This window comes from Cervus elaphus, chromosome 21 (genome assembly GCF_910594005.1).
Source record: "Cervus elaphus chromosome 21, mCerEla1.1, whole genome shotgun sequence".
Classification (NCBI taxonomy): Eukaryota; Metazoa; Chordata; class Mammalia; order Artiodactyla; family Cervidae; genus Cervus; species Cervus elaphus.
In genome coordinates, this window is record NC_057835.1 from 43,153,889 (window position 1) to 43,170,276 (window position 16,388).

Below are 16,388 nucleotides of genomic sequence, written 5' to 3' on the forward strand. Positions count from 1 at the left end.
TAATATAGGAAAAATTTAAAGCAAATATTCTTTAATTTATGGATTTTAAACTTAATTTCTATGTTTGTTTACTCTTGGAGGTTCAAATGTTCTCTCTTCAGGCTATTGATGTGTATATGTTTAGAATGTTAATATTCAATATTCAGAAAACTGAAAAGATGGAGATTATTCTTACAATATTTGTAGAAAATGTGGAATAAAGTTTAAATATCTACTAATTTAAAGATGGTAACATTTTCCCATTCATTAGGTGATCATTTTTTATTCTTAGTGGAATTAATTTATTTATGGGCTTAGTAATAATAGTGATTATCTTTAAACTCTTGAACAGTCTATAAATACCATTACAAAAGAATGAGATGCTATATTTCTGAAAGAGAACTGTCTTTTCTCTACATTTTTAGTGGCTAACTTTGAAACACCTCCTCACTTCCCCCCCTCACCCCCCCATGAAACCACATTTTCACAATCCATATCCAACTTCTGGGAACAATAACATTTACTACTGATCATGATAGAATTTTGGTGGGACTGAAAAATTCTAAATTGCTAGGGAATTCTAAATTGCGTACTGATGCCAAAGAAAGGAGGGACATAAATAACTTTTGAAAGTGTGAACACGAGTAGGTTCCCTAACTTATCCAAGTCTTAGTTTCCATACCTGCAAAATGAGGATAATACTACTCAGCGATTATGATAATTATGAGTATTAATCAAGCACTGTGCCTAGTACCTAGTAAATAGTTACCAAATAATAATGCTTCTGAGAATCAATATGGGCTCTGGAGTCAAATTGTACTGGGTCTGAGTTCTGGCTCAACCATTTACTAGTTGTATGATGACTGGACGAATTAATGAACTGGGCCTCATTTCATCTACTGCTAGATGGATAAAGGAAATAAAATATATAAAGTGTGCAGCCCAGATGTCAATAAATGTTGTTTTATGATTAATAAAACATGACCAGTTGGAGGATGCCCCATGCTAAAGTTGGGTGGCACCAGCTGGCTTAGTGCTTTCCAATTTGCCTCCCATGGTGCTTGATTATTGGATGGACACTCTCTCTACTATGTTTACGTAAAGTGCAAAATATATTGCTTTTCCACATGGGTTTTCATTTGAAGAAAGAGTTGTGTCGCTAAGAGAAGCTTGAAAAACATCCACTCAGTCCAAAGTCATTAATTTACAGATGCAGTGGTTAAAACTCAGGAAAATTAATAATGAAGCAGTCAGGACTGGAATTCAGGTCAGCAAAATTCTGACTCGGAGTTATATGATATTTCCACTATTTCATTCTCAGTGGTACTTTAGTTTTCACTTTAATTAAATAGCTTCAGAAATTGAGATGTCTGCAATTTTTTCTTGAACCATGCACTAATTAAAAAGAACCATCTGTTAATTAAAAAGAAATGTTTCTAAAATTTGTTTTAAAGAATTGCTAAAAAGGAAATGAGGGGGAAATAGTATTATTAAGTGTATTAGTTTAGATTCTACAGAGATCCAATAGGAGATATGTAGCCTTATCTATCTATCTGTCTAGCTATCTAGCTAGCTATCTACCTATCTATCTAGCTATCTATCTGGAGAGACCTATTATAAAGAATTGGCTTATGTGCTCATGGAGGCAAAAAACTGGAATCCCAGGAGTTGCAATGGTATAACTTCAGTCTGAGTCTGGGGGCCTGAGAACCAGGAGAGCCTATCTTGTTAACTTTTTGTCCAAGTTTGATCCTGAAGGCAAGAGAAAACTCAGGTCCCAGCTCCAAGACCATCAGGCCGAGAGAGCAATTTCTCTGCTTGACTTTTTACTCTATTCAGTCTATTCAGGTGGATGAGGACCACCCATATTGAGGAAGACAGACTGTTTTATAAAGTCTACGAATTAAAATGTTAATCTCATTTGGAAATATGCTCATAGATACACACAGAATAACATTTAACTTAACATCTGGGCACCCCATGGCTCAGTTAAGGTGATACATCAAATTAATCATCACACTAGGTAAAATACATTTTTATCACTGATTCAAAGTACAAGGGTACCTAGTTTTATTGCATTTCACTTTATCAAGCATTGCAGATTTTTTAAAAAAAACAAATTGAAGGTTTGTGACCACCTTCCATGGAGCAAGTCTACTAGCATCACTTTTCCAGCAGCATTTTCTCAGTTCATGTCTCTGTGTCACATTTTGGTAATTCTCAAAATATTTCAAACACTCCACTGGCAAAATGATGAGGGTTTGCTGATGGCTCAGATGATGGTTAGAATATTTTAGCAATAAAGTATTTTTTAAATTAATGCATTACCTCAATTTTTTTTTTTTTTAAGATCAGTACTATTGCACATATAATAGACTACAGTCTAGTGTAAATATAACTTTCACATGCACTGGGAAACCAAAAAATTTGTGTGACTCACTTTATTGTAATATTTATTTCATTGCAGTAGTCTGGAATTAAACCCACAATATCTCCAAGATATGCTTGTATAGATTTTTAAGATCTGCATATATTCTCCAATATCAATAATTTTCACTCATTCTCCATACATGAAAATTCAGTTTTTCATATGTTTAAAGTAAATTTTCTACATAGTATTTTAACGTGTTCTTTCCTCACATATAATACTTATATAACATTGTCAAGGCTTTCTGTTTTATGATAATTTATTGCTTAAGTTGGTCTTCTCAAGTGGCTCAGTGGTCAGGAATCTACCTGCCAAGCAGGAGACGTGGGTTTGACCCCTGGGTCAGGAAGATCCCCTGGAGAAGGAAATGGCAACCAGCTCCAGTATTTTTGCCTGGGAAATCCCATGGACAGAGGAGCCTGGCAGGCTCTAGTCCATGGGCTTGCAAAAGAGTCGAAGATGACTTAGTGACTAAACAACAACAACAGTTGCTTAGGTAACTTGTCTGTCAATCTTGTTAACATTATTTTGTTATGTTTCAAATTCTTGTTCTGATATTAGTTCAGGGTATTTGATAGTAGTTCCTTCCCTTCAGTCTTGAGTTTGCCTTAAGTCTTCTAATTATACACAAATATTCTGAAGTAACCCAAATGATTTATTTTGAGTACAGAAGAAAAATAATATTGTGACAATTATAAGAAATGAAACAATGACAAAGATTTGCTGTGGTCATTCATACATAGCAAAATATGAAAGTGTGAATTAATCAGATTATCTGTCTATACTATCTGACTCCTCTAGATAGGCTCCTGAAGATACTCAAGACTCCTCTTCCCCTGGAAGAGAAGGGGAAAAGCAATACTTTCTTCCCTCTCTCTTCAATATTTGACACTTTATGGAATTATAAAAACAATTAGGAAGCATGTCATTCAGTTTTTACTTGATGGTATTTGATAGCATATTTCATCCCTTAGTTGATATATTCTGACACCTATTTATTACGATGTATATTAAGTTTTCCAAAAAAATTGAAAGGTAGCATGTTAATAGATGTATTTCTACCTTTAAACTGTCTAAATATTGAAATTACTACTCAATTAAAACTCTTCTGAAGTTATGCTGTATTTCTGTTTCAGAAAATTATTATTAATTTCCATGTTACCAAGTCAGCATTTTTGAGTATTTGACCAGGACTTGGATGAGGTTAGCAAAGGGATTGTGAATAGTAAAAATTGCATCATGATAGAATTTTAATAGAACAAATTTGGAATAATTTGGAAGCACTTTTCTATATATAATACTTTTGCTTAGAAAGATGACCACCAGATTATCTTCCTTCATTTCCTTAAGTCATTAACATCATTAAAGCCTTCTCTTTCTTAAGCATTCAACTCTTCTGGACTCTATGGCACCACATTGTTATTTGCAGCACTAAAAATCCACTCTTGCCTCTCAGAGGGTATGCACATAACCAAGCCTCAAGATCGTCTTATGGTATCTCACATCCACTGGTTCATCTCCTTGATTATGACTTTTGCAGTTTGATCACGCAGTAAGTGACTTCTACATTGCTCTCAGAGGTTTTGTTATGGTGCCTGCTATCTAGCAGGACAAGCTCTTTCTCACCTCATGCTGTAGCTCCAGAGGGTCCAAGATAATATGTTTCCTCTGGTTTTATGTTTTCTTTTGGTGCCCTGCTGTCTCCACTGGCTCTACTTCCTGTTTTATTGTTTTTGTTCAGCTGTTAAGTTGTGTCTGACTCTTTGCAACTTCATGAACTGCAGCATGCCAGGCTTCCTTGTCCTTCACTATCTCCTGGAATTTGTTCAAACTCATATTCATTGAGTTGATGATGCCATCCAACAATCTCATCCTCTGTCCTTTCTCCTCCTGCATAAATTTGACTAACGCACTTATTTATTTTTTTCCTTCATCACATCACCATCGCTCACAGCCTCAGATGCCTCCTTGCAACTGAATCCATATCAACTTTGGTCTATCTCCTGGGCTTGCACCCCACATTTAAAATCACTTAGATATTTTGGGGGTGTTTTTTCTCACCCCAAATTAATAAGTTTCTCTTCCCCTCAATTCTTCTGTATCACAGTCAATGACAATAGCACCAGCTTTGTAATCTCTCTTACAAAGATTACAAAGCTCTTCTCTTTCTTGTTCCACATTAAGATTGTTACTAGAGTACTCCTTTTATTACATCTCTTAGATGTGACGTTTCTTAATTCTCACTCTTTTGACCTCATCCATTGACTGTTAATTCTAATTCACCAACAATTTACCAAATGAAGCCTCTCTTCTCTTCTCAGGTCCAGGTAATTCAGTTAGATCAATCCTCCTAAAACATTGCTCTATGTTTATTATTGTCTGGATCAAAGCCTCTGCCCAATGAATTGGAGTCCACACTCTTTACACATCATTTAAAATCTCCCATATTTTGGCCCCATCCCAACTTTTCCCACATGTCATACATGACTCCCTCTTTTCAAGCACAATTTATTTGTAATGCTCCAATATGCCTCACATGTTATTCTTTTCACACTTGCACACAAGATCTACATCCTTATCATCATTGCTCTGAATTTTGGTCATTCTTTAGTCATTCTTTGTTTCCCTTGTGGCTCAGTTGGTAAAAAATCCACCTGCAATGCAGGAGATCTGGGTTTGATCCTTGGGTTGGGAAGATCCCCTGGAGAAGGAAAAGGCTACCCATTCTAGTATTCTGGCCTGGAGAATTCCATGGACAGTGTAGTTCATGGGGTCACAAAGAGTCAGACACGACTTTCACTTTAATCATTCTTTAGTCCAACTAAAGTTACCTCTCCTTCATGAAATTTCTGACAGGTAGTTTTTTTAAATTTTTTATTTTATATTTATCACAAGAATGTGATAATTTCAAGTGTGCAGCAGAGCAACTCAGCCATCCATATACAGGTAGGTATCCATCCTCCCACAAGTCCCCCTGCCCTCCAGGCTGCCACATAACATTGAGCAGAATTCCCTGTGCCACACAGGCCCATGTTGGTTATCCATTTTAAGTACAGCAGTGTGTCCATGTCGATCTCAAACCCCCTAAGTATCCCTTCCCCCAACCCTTCCCCTCTGGTAACCATAAGTTTGTTCTCTAAGTCATGACAAATGATTTTTTTTGAATCTCTGCAGAGCTCCTTTCACTCATTTGGCATAACAGTTAACACACAATACTAATAGACACTATCTTAGAGGCATATATAGTCTTTCTTTTCAAAATAAATTCCTTAGGTGAATTGTTTTAGGAGTTTCATATTCCTGTTGTCTATAATAATTTGCATAGTTTATTTTGATGTAATGAATAAATCTGCTGTTGTATTTTAGTCAAGAATTATTTTTCAAAAATTTGATTTCTGTTTTCTGAAGCACTGCATACTAGTTCAGGATTGGGTGCAGGAGTGTCCAGGTAGGGAGAGATGAACTAGTGAAACATGTGTCCCTCCTCAGTTTCTTATTTTAAAAATCTTTATTGGGGGTACTCCCCTGGTGGTCAAGTGGTTAAGACTTCACCTTCCAATACAGGGGATGAGGGTTCAATCCCTGGTTGGGAAGCTAAGATCTCACATGTCTGGGGGCCAAAAAAACAAAAAACCCAAAACATAAAACAGAAGCAATACTGGAACAAATTCAATAAAGACCTTAGAAATAGTCCACATCAGAAAATATTTTTAAGAATCTATATTAAGGGATTTTATTCTATAGTTTTACTAGCACAAAACTCTAGATTGGAAAGGTGAAACTCAAAGTCACATAGACATTTAGTACTGTTTATTTTAACATTATTAAATAAAATTGGTATTTTGGAAATATTTTATATAATAAGCACAATTTTATAAAATAAATTGAGGATTTTTTGTCAACAGAGAGCTCAGAAGATAAACTATATGGTATATCTAATGAAAAATGAAAGCATATTTTTAAATTGTGTTTGAAGAAACGTAGTGTTTAGAGCAACTCGATCACTTTAAACACCTTTCCAGAATGAGACACCCCATTTGTAGGAATATTGACGGAACATGAGAGATTTAGAGGTTAGTACACTTTATGTTGAGGGGAACAAAAAACCATAACTTTGAGAAATAAAGCTCTGAGAATAGTGTTTAGCTCAAAAAGAGAAATATTCATAGAAATATGATACATATTTTGAAGAGCTTGTTGTTCAGTCACTCAGTTGTGTCTGACTCTTTGTGGCCTCATGGACTGCAGCACGCCAGGCTTCCCTGTCCTTCACCACCCTCCAGAGCTTGCTCAAACTCACGTCCACTGAGTCGGTGATGCCATCCAACCATCTCATCCTCTGTCGTCCCCTTCTCCTCCTGCCTTATGTTTATAATGTAGCTTGTTTTGCATGATTTCCAAAGCAGAACCAGTAACAGTGACAGTTATAGAGGCATGTGTTTTAGCCCAGTATCAAAAATCATATTGTATTGGAGGGTCTGAAGCATGAGATGAACTGCTACATGATGTATAGATATTTCTATGTTGTGGAAAATGTTTAAAAATGATTATTTCGTTATCATTGTTCATGTTTCCCTTACACTTAAATTGTACTTCTTTTATGGCACTTATCCCTTTCTATCTAGCTAAATAGTGAAATAAAATATTAAAAGTAACACACATGTATATGTGTGTGTGTATATGTATGTTATTTTGAAATTCATTCTTTTTTAGTATTAGTTGAGGCCCCAGAGGTGAAAAACCATATTGTTGTTGTCCAGTAGCTAAGTTATGTCCAACTCTTTGCAACCCCATGATTTGCAGCATGGCAGTTTCCTCTGTCCTCCACTATCTCCCAGAGTTTGCTCAGATTCATGTCAATTGAGTTGGTGATGCTATCTAATCATTTCATCCTCTGTCATCCCCTTCTCTTTTTGCTTTCATTCTTTCACAGCATCAGGATCTTTTCCATTGAGTCGGTTCTTTGCATCAGGTGGCCACAGTATTGGAGCTTTAGTTTTAGCATCAGCCCTTCCAATGAATATGCAGGGTTGATTTCCTTTAGAATTGACAGATTTGGTCTCCTTGCAGTCCAATAATCCTTGTCAAGTAGCCTCACCTCCATATGTGTTCTAGAGGAGCTAAGAATTTGGGAAAGCAGCAGTTCTGTTAACATTAGTGATTAGCCACTTTAACTTGTTATATGGGCTTAAAGGATTGATGGGGCTTCTCTGGTGGCACAGTGGTAAAGAATTTGCCTGCCAATGCAGGGCACACAGGTTTGATCTCTGGATTAGGAAGATCCCCTGGAGAAGGAAATGGCAACCCATTCCAGTATTCTTATCTGGAAATCCCATGGATAGAGGAGCCTGGTGGGCTACAGTCCATGGGGTTGCAAAAGATTCAGACATGACTTAGTGACTAAACAACAACAACAACAAAAAGGATTGAAAGAGGATGCTTTTAGAGAAAAGTTATTCTTCAGCAGGAGAGAGTAGTAAGCTACTTTACTCTTACCTGAAGAGAGTGTGTAGAACTTTAAAGTTTATTTGTATCCTTTGAGTTTAGGGAACTGGTGTTTGCTTCTTGACAGGAGAATTCTAAAGGCAAAATGAATATAGGCAAAATACCTGTTTGGCAGCAAAGACAAAGGGAAAGCCAATTGCCTTGTAAGCCAACTGCACCTTCATATTTGGAGAAAGTTTGTGTACATTTTTGCTTGAACCGAGTAGACCCGTGGGAGAAAGACATTGAGGGGAATCCTTCAGTGTCTTCAATCTACAAAGGCCACTGGGAAGATTCAAAGTTTAAGTTGCTGGAAGGAAAAGAGTTGTTGTCTGCATCGTGAAAATTGCTTTTGGAGTTATCTAATAGTGTAAACTCAAAACAGGGTCAGCATTGAGCATATGAAACCCAAAGTTCATGGGTGCTTTATAATGATAGTACCAACCAGCCACACAAACCTGGGTGGGGGATCACTTCCACTTGTCTCTCTCCCCTGGGCCCCATCTTGGGAGGACCAGATACATGACTTGACAGTAAGGCTGAGTGAAGCCGTTGCTAAGAGAAGACCTCTCCCTTTGCTAACTTTTCCAACCTGTGGTAGCACTAAGCTAGTTGAGGGAAGAACTCAGTTGTCGATAGTTCAGAATTTTGATTATTACACCAGATTGGACATTTCAATTACCAAAATGAGACTGTTAATATGAATACAGTGATGAAAGGGATATTAATTATCCAAGACCAAAAGCCATAGGATTTGCTTCAGGTGTCATCAGGGGCAAGAAAAGAATAAATCCACAGAGTGGGTTATTTTTAATAAATAAACCAGGAACCTGTGAATTTGTGAGGCATGTCTCCATGAAGAATGTCAAGTAAGCTATACAACACTCTGGGGTATGAAATGATAATATTTCATGATTTAAGTACTCCTGGCTGTATGTTTGAGACCTCTTCAATTCTTCTAGGCCAGAGGTATATGTTTGACACAGGAGGGGACATGGGGAGACACACTCAGTCTGCAGGTTTCTCTCTGCTTGTGTCTTGTGATTGTTTATCTCCTTGAAATTACTAGTAAATCTTGAGATGAGGTGAGATAGCTATTCATATGCATCTAATTTCACCATCAAACTTTTTGGGTTATTTTGTAACTTTATGTAATAATCAGACTAAGTTGATTTTTATTTACCTGGACTTAAATGAATCAGTTATGAAACTGCTCCAAATTTCATCTAGTTGTTAGCAAAACAAGTCAGGAAAGTTGGTATGAATACAAAGGTAGGGAAAAATAAAGTTATTTTCCACTTGTGCCCTTCAAAGTCCAGAATGTTTGATAAGTCACACACAACACTTTTTGTGTGTGAAAGAAAGTGAAAGTCGCATCCAAGTCTTAGAGACCCTACGGACTATGTAGTTCATGGAATTCTCCAGGCCAGAACACTAGAATGGGCAGCCTTTCCCTTCTCCAGGGGATCTTCCCAACCCAGGGATCAAACCCAGGTCTCCTGCATTGCAGGCAGATTCTTTACCAGCTGAGCCAATACATGCCTTTTACTCTCTTTTAGATTGTAAGCTCCTTTATCACAGCAGAAACATCTTTGTTCTCACTTTCTATTACATTAAATTAAATATGGAAGCATTTCTAGTGTTAAATATGGAAGAGTTTCTAATGTTGCCTGAGGATGAGAGTAAGTTCATTCCAACTTTTATAATGGGAAATTCTATTAAATATTTTAAATATTCAATGTTTAACCATTCACAGTATGGGCCTGTAGTTAAAAATTGAAATTTCTCAAATACCATTCTCTTAAACATGTTTCTCATAATGAAAAGTTTCCAAGGACCAGACCTGACTCATTCAAACAATACTCTTTTTAAAGACAACATCAATGTAAGTATTTTGGTAACTCCATGAAGTTAATTACTTATAACTGGATTTGAAATGTGCCGATAATTTATGTGGAAACATCATTATATTAAGAATTACTTGAATTCTGATAGAAATAGAATTTATTAGCCTTGTGACCCATGAAAGTGTTCACTTAGACTAATTTTGTGACTCCCTGAATCATAATATTTTCAACTCAATCTACAGAATGTGAGAAATAGTGTTTGTTTTGCTTAATTTCCAGATAACTATGCAGTAAATGCTTTTAGTACATATTTAATATGTAGCAGAATGGTGGCTCTTTGTCATGTGTGAAGATCTCTTCCTAATTTATTCTAATCTATCCCTTAGTTTATTCTAATCCGTTTCTTTATTTACTCTTCTGACTTTTAAAATCAAAGTTATTAAGACCTATTTTACATACCAAAGATGCACCCAATTTAAGTGTGTAGTTTAATGTGGTTTCAACAAATGTACACTTAGCATGGGCTTCCTTGGTGGCTCAGTGGTAAAGAATCCTCTTGCCAATGCAGGAGTTCAGTTTGGCTCAGTCACTCAGTTGTGTCCAACTCTTTATGACCCCATGGACTGCAGCCTGCCAGGATTCCCTGTCCATCACCAACTCCCAGAACTTGCCCAAACTCATGTCCATTGAGTCCGGATGCCATCCAACCATCTCATCCTCTGTTATTCCCTTCTCCTCTTGCCCTCAATCTTTCCCAGCATAAGGATCTTTTCCAGTGAGTCAGTTCTTCACATCAGGTGGCCAAAGTATTGGAGCTTCAGCTTCAGCATCAGTCCTTCCAGTGAATATTCAGGACTGATTTCCTTTAGGATTGACTGGTTTGATCTCCTTGCAGTCCAAGTGATTCTCAAGAGTGTTCTCCAACACCACATTTCAAAAGCATCAATTTTTTGTCACTCAGCTTTCTTTATGGTCCAACCTTCATACATTTTGGTCTGCATATTGTTTGAAAAAGAAAATGATAGGATCACTAGGCTATTTTGTGTTCTCTGTGTTAACTCCTTTTAAAAAAATATTGGTATAAAGTTGATTTACAATGTTGTGTCAGTTTCAGGTGTACAACAAAGTGAATCAGTTATACATATACATGTATCCAGCTTTTAGATTCTTTTCTCATATTTAGCATTACAGGGTATTGAGTAAAGTTCCCAGTGCTATACAGTAGGTCCTTATTGAAAGTGAAAGTGAAAGTCACGCAGTCGTGTCCAGCTCTTTGTGACCCCCTGGACTATACAGTCCATGGAGTTCTCCAGGCCAGAATACTGGAGTGGGTAGCCTTTCCCTTCTCCAAGGGATCTTCTCAACCCTGGGATCGAATCCAGGTCTCCCGCATTGCAGGTGGATTCTTTACCAGCTTAGCCACCAGGAAAGCCCAGGTCCTTATTAGTTATCTATTTTATATGTAGTAGTGTGTATATATGGGCTTCCCCTGGTGGCTCAGTTGTTAAAGAATCCGCCTGCAATGCAGGAGACCTGGGTTTGATCCCTGGGTTGGGAAGATACCCTGGAGGAGGGCATGGCCACCCACTCCAGTATTCTTGCCTGGAGAATCTCCATGGACAGAGGAGCCTGGTGGACTGCAGTCCATGGGGTAGCAAAGAGTCGGACATGACTGAGCACCTAAGTACAGTAAAGCACAGTGTGTATATATCCATTCCAATCTCCCAATTTATCCCTCCCCTTCCTTACCCCCTGATAACCATAAGTTTGAAAACATTTAGCCACACCTTTTACTCTTATGGAGATAGATGAATAGGTGGTGGGGAGAAGTCTACTTTTTGGTTTGTTTTTTAAATAGTTGTTAATAGTGATGTCAGTTATTTTTTGTGGACTATCTATACAAAATGCTTTCAAATTTCTTCATAATTTAAAAGAAATCTTGTAAGAATAATTGTTGGAATAATGACTCCAGGGTACATATATTTTAAAGATAGTTTTTAGAACACAAAAAAATCACTGTGTAGTAATTGGGACTAATTCCAAAAGCAATATAAAAACACATTACTTTCCTCTATATTTACAAGCACTAATATAGGAAAATATATTAAACCAAATCTTTGGGGACTTAAGTAATATTATGTGTCGTATACTCGATGTTGGAATAAGTGTTTACAGATTTTTCTGTATTGGACTTTGATTTTTTTCTTGCACGTTTTGAAGCTTACTTGATTGTGAATGTATATGTTAAGTTGGGAATTTGATTCATGCTTAACAGGGAGGTTTTATTTTTGATGGCCTTCCTTTTACATTTAGTGCACTAAATAATCCTCTGCTTCTATATTACATCATTTTTACAAAGCCTACTAACGTCAGGGTTGACAAATTTTTTATTTCTTTTTTACCAGCCACATATAGGTTACATATTGGCATTTTAATGAGGTAACATACTGCTATATTTTCAAGTGAGAGAAGGCAATTTCCTTTTTGGTAGGCGGTTTTCTTTTAAAAATCTGATTTAGTTTTTAACTTGATTCAGTTTTTAAAAGAAATATGACTCAACCTTTCTCATTTTATACATGAAGAATGATTCCTGTAAAATTCAGTAGCAAATGCAATAATTTCTAACTCTCAACAAGAAAGATCTTTACCTCTTGGACTACTTTATTTGAATAGTAGTTGTAGTTCAGGTTTTTTTTTTTTTTTTTAATTTATTTCTTTAAGATGATACATCATTCCCTTTGATATTAATTTTACTCCAAAATTTGACCTATTGAAGAATCATAGGTCAGTTTTTTATTGCTTGAAATGTCAGTATTCTCTCAAAGACTGAGTGGGAGTGTCATTGGTACCATGTTTTCACAGAGCAGTTTGCCATATTGATGATAATTTTAAAACTTGCATTCTCTATAATATAGTGATTCTAGAAAACCATAGAACAGAATACTTGTTTAAGTATACAAATTACTTTTAAAAACGCATTGCAACATTATCTGAAATATTAAAAAGATATAAATCACCTGCTCAGAAGCTCCTTGAGGGCAGGGACTTTGTCTGTTTGATCTGTTTTGTGTATCAGGGCCAAGGACACAGTAAGCACTCACTAAATATTTATTTAATTTTTAGAATATATTCTCAAGGATTTTGTTCTTTGTGATACTATTATGAGTGAATTGATGAATGAATAAGTTGTCCTCCTAATTTCATTTTCAGGTTGTACATTGCTCATATATAGCAATACAGTTCATTTTTGTGTATTAATCTTGAATGCTTATTTTCATAATATCAGTAAAAGCTTTTTTCTGTATTTTTTCTAGATCCTCTCCCCATAAGATAAGCTGTCATGAAATTTTAAAATAATTCCTAAAAATAATTCAATAATTATTTATTAAAAATAATATTGATATATGCCCCTTAACAGACTTACCAATATAGAAAACTGTAAGGAAAAACATAAAAGTCAGCATCCATATTTAACAGTGAGTCTAAACATGTCTGATCATGGGGTTCTCAAGGCAAGTATGCTGAAGTGGTTTACCATTCCCAGTGGTCGTGTGAGAGCTGGACCGTAGAGACGGCTGAGCGCTGAAGAATTGACACTTTTGAACTGTGGTGTTGGAGGAAACTCTTGAGAGTCCCTTGGACTGCAAAGAGGTCAAACCAGTCAATCTTAAAGGAAATCAATCCTAAATATTCATTGGAAGGATTGATGCTGTAGCTGAAGCTCCAATACTTTGGCCACCTGATGCAAGGAGCCAATTCCTTAGAAAAGACCCTGATGCTGGGAAAGATTGAAGGTAGGAGGAGAAGAGGATGACTGAGGACGAGATGGTTGGATGGCATCACCAACTCAATGGACATGAAATTGGACAAGCTCTGGGAGATGGTGAAGGACAGGGAAGCCTGGCGTGCTACAGTCCACAGGGTCGCAAAGAGTCAGACACGACTGAGCGACTGAACAACAACAGCTAACCACGTCTGTGGTTGTATGTAAACTGATGTGTATTTGATCACAGAAAGACCTTTTTTTTACACAGATGGGCATTCTCATATTTTTGTGTAAATAAGCTAGTTTTACATCATTAATTTTAAGGACTGCCTTATATTCTATGTACTATGTATTTAATATGTATAATTTATTTATCAGTTAACATTAAGTTAAAACTTACAGCCATTATAAATAAGACCAAAATGAACATTCTCCAGTGCATAACTTTGAGATAAATTTGTGTTATATCTCTTCAGGCTATAATTCCTGGGAAAGGTATTGTTAGATCAAGAAATGCTCACACACAACCCTAAAATCCTGTAAAATCTTTAGAATAATTTACTTTCCTATCAATATTACATGAAAATCTCAATTCCCTACACCCTGGATGACACAATTTTTTTTTTGTTTCCTTAAATTTTTAAACCATTTCAAATGTATCTTAACCATTTATAGTCTATTCCTAGTTATCAAGGATACCCAACTACTCAGTTTTTCTTAGTTCCAAAAAAGAAAGAAAAAGAAAAGACAGACAGTCAACAATTTTCCTACAGATGTTATCTTTAGACCATGTTATTCAGAATTTTAAGGGACAATAGTGGTTCTTTTTTGACCTCAACTGTTAATAAGCAACCCTGAAAGATAGTTGTCATATTTATAATGACTACCTCAATTGAAAGAGAACATGACTAACCTCAGGCAAATATACTATTATATATTTTAAACTGTTAAAGCTTTTCTCATTGTGGGTGAAAATCTACCCTTTTGAAATTCTACCGAACTGGTCAGACTTTTTTCTGAGGCAATGGAAACTTTTTCCATTACTTCTTCCACACTAGAGGTCTTTATATATGAGAAGACATTTGTTGTGTATCCCATTAGTTATTTGTTTCTAGAAACTTTCTAGCATAATTAAAGAATTATAATATTCAATTTTTGTGGACTGTGGTTTGATAAATCACCTCAATCTCTATTTAACAAACTATTCCTTCACTCTGTGTTGCTAATGGGTTTTAGAAGTTTGGTAGTTTTTATATGTAGTCTAGATACATTTAAATAAATAAGGTACAGTTTTGAAGAAGCAAAATATTAAAAGATAATCTGAGGATAATCTGTCTGCAATTTAGTACAGAAGGTGGTTTTTTTCCATTTGGTTAAGACCATGAGAAGCAAAAATATATGTGAATGTGGTTTCTGTCTACTAGAAGTACCTTACACTTTTATTCTGTCCTTCATATTATATGTTAAAATCTTAAATTTATCATCTGCTTATATTTTAACACAGATATGTACAAAATCAGAAAAACTGTGATACTCCAATGTTCTATTTTTTTATTTTTTTGCTTGGAAATAGTTTCTATAAACTTATGGCTATGGATGAGCTCATCTGAAGTACTCACTGGCTTTTCTAATAGAGACTTTATTGACTTTGGTATGTAGTTTGTTAAAATTAAAACATTAGGTTTATATTCCATTGTGGCAAATGGATAAAGAGTAAATATATGTCTCCATTTCTGTGAAGGCATTTTGAAGATTTCTATTTTTTGGTCTTCAAAAAAAATAAGAAGAAAAATGTCTGAACTGTCAATACAAAATGCATAAATATTTATAAATACTTAGATTCTTCCTTCTTCTTTGTAGTTGTAATGCTAGATTTAACCAGGATTGGATGAATAGTAATTGGAACTGTAATAGCCTGTGGCTTCTTGACCTATACTGTATTGTAATTACTGCTTTTTGGTCAAGACTACTCTACACCTAATGGACTCAGTGCAACCTTTTTCTACTCTTATTAAAGTTAAGAAATAGGCAATAAATATAGCACAGGATAAATATGAATGTTATCATCCAAAATGGAAGCCCTACCACCCTTGTACTCATTGTTCATTTACCATTAAGTGTCTGCAATGGGCAGGTAATACTCTTTCTTTTTCATATGTGAATGATGAATATATTTCGTTCTATTTCACATTTTGACACTGCTTCTCATTACAATTTTTCTTTTCATGTTATGCAGTTGATGGGAAGTCAATTTTTCTGTATATGATAGATTCTATCATTTGCACTGTAGTGTATCTCTTGGCAGTGAATATATTACAATAGCACATCCCAGCGGTTTAAACGGAAAGAACTCAAGTTCTAATCTAGACCCAGACCCTATGTTTATCTGTTTCTCAAATGGACGCCCTACTCATGAAAAATAAATGTTCCTAAATAGTTCTTATTTCATTTGTCCTCTACCTCAAACTCTAATGAAACTGGAAAAAAATTATGTGTTACAAATGTTTGTGTATTATTTATGAGAAATTTTCCACGTAATAACACCTATACAATATTGATGTTTCATTATTCATTAATTCTACCAGACCATGGTTTGGATGGCAAGTACCTGAATACTTTTTAAAAGTTATGAAGTATTTTGGAACACTTCCACATATTGACTCTTTTATTTCATGGCATGAAACAGGTAAAGAAACAATAGAATTGTCATAAAAGTGAAGAAGATGAGAATGAGAATTTGAGAATGTGGAGCTTATTTTTTTAAATAAATTAACAATGGACTAAAAGTAATCAATTTCTCAGAGAATTTGAGAATGGAGGAATCAGGTAAGACATGTTATTTCAGAATCATGTGAATGTCTCAACCATTCAGATGGCACTTAGT

General features: G+C 35.5%; 1 long non-coding RNA gene across 2 annotated transcripts in view; it reads left to right on the forward strand.

Moving 5' to 3' along the window:
- LOC122678978 overlaps positions 1 to 16,388 on the forward strand; it is a 40,448-nt gene that overhangs the window by 23,110 nt on the left and 950 nt on the right. For both annotated transcript variants that reach the window (XR_006336303.1, XR_006336302.1), the window contains exon 3: positions 16,191 to 16,330. This is a non-coding gene — a long non-coding RNA (uncharacterized LOC122678978). The remainder of the gene's footprint in view (positions 1 to 16,190; positions 16,331 to 16,388) is intronic.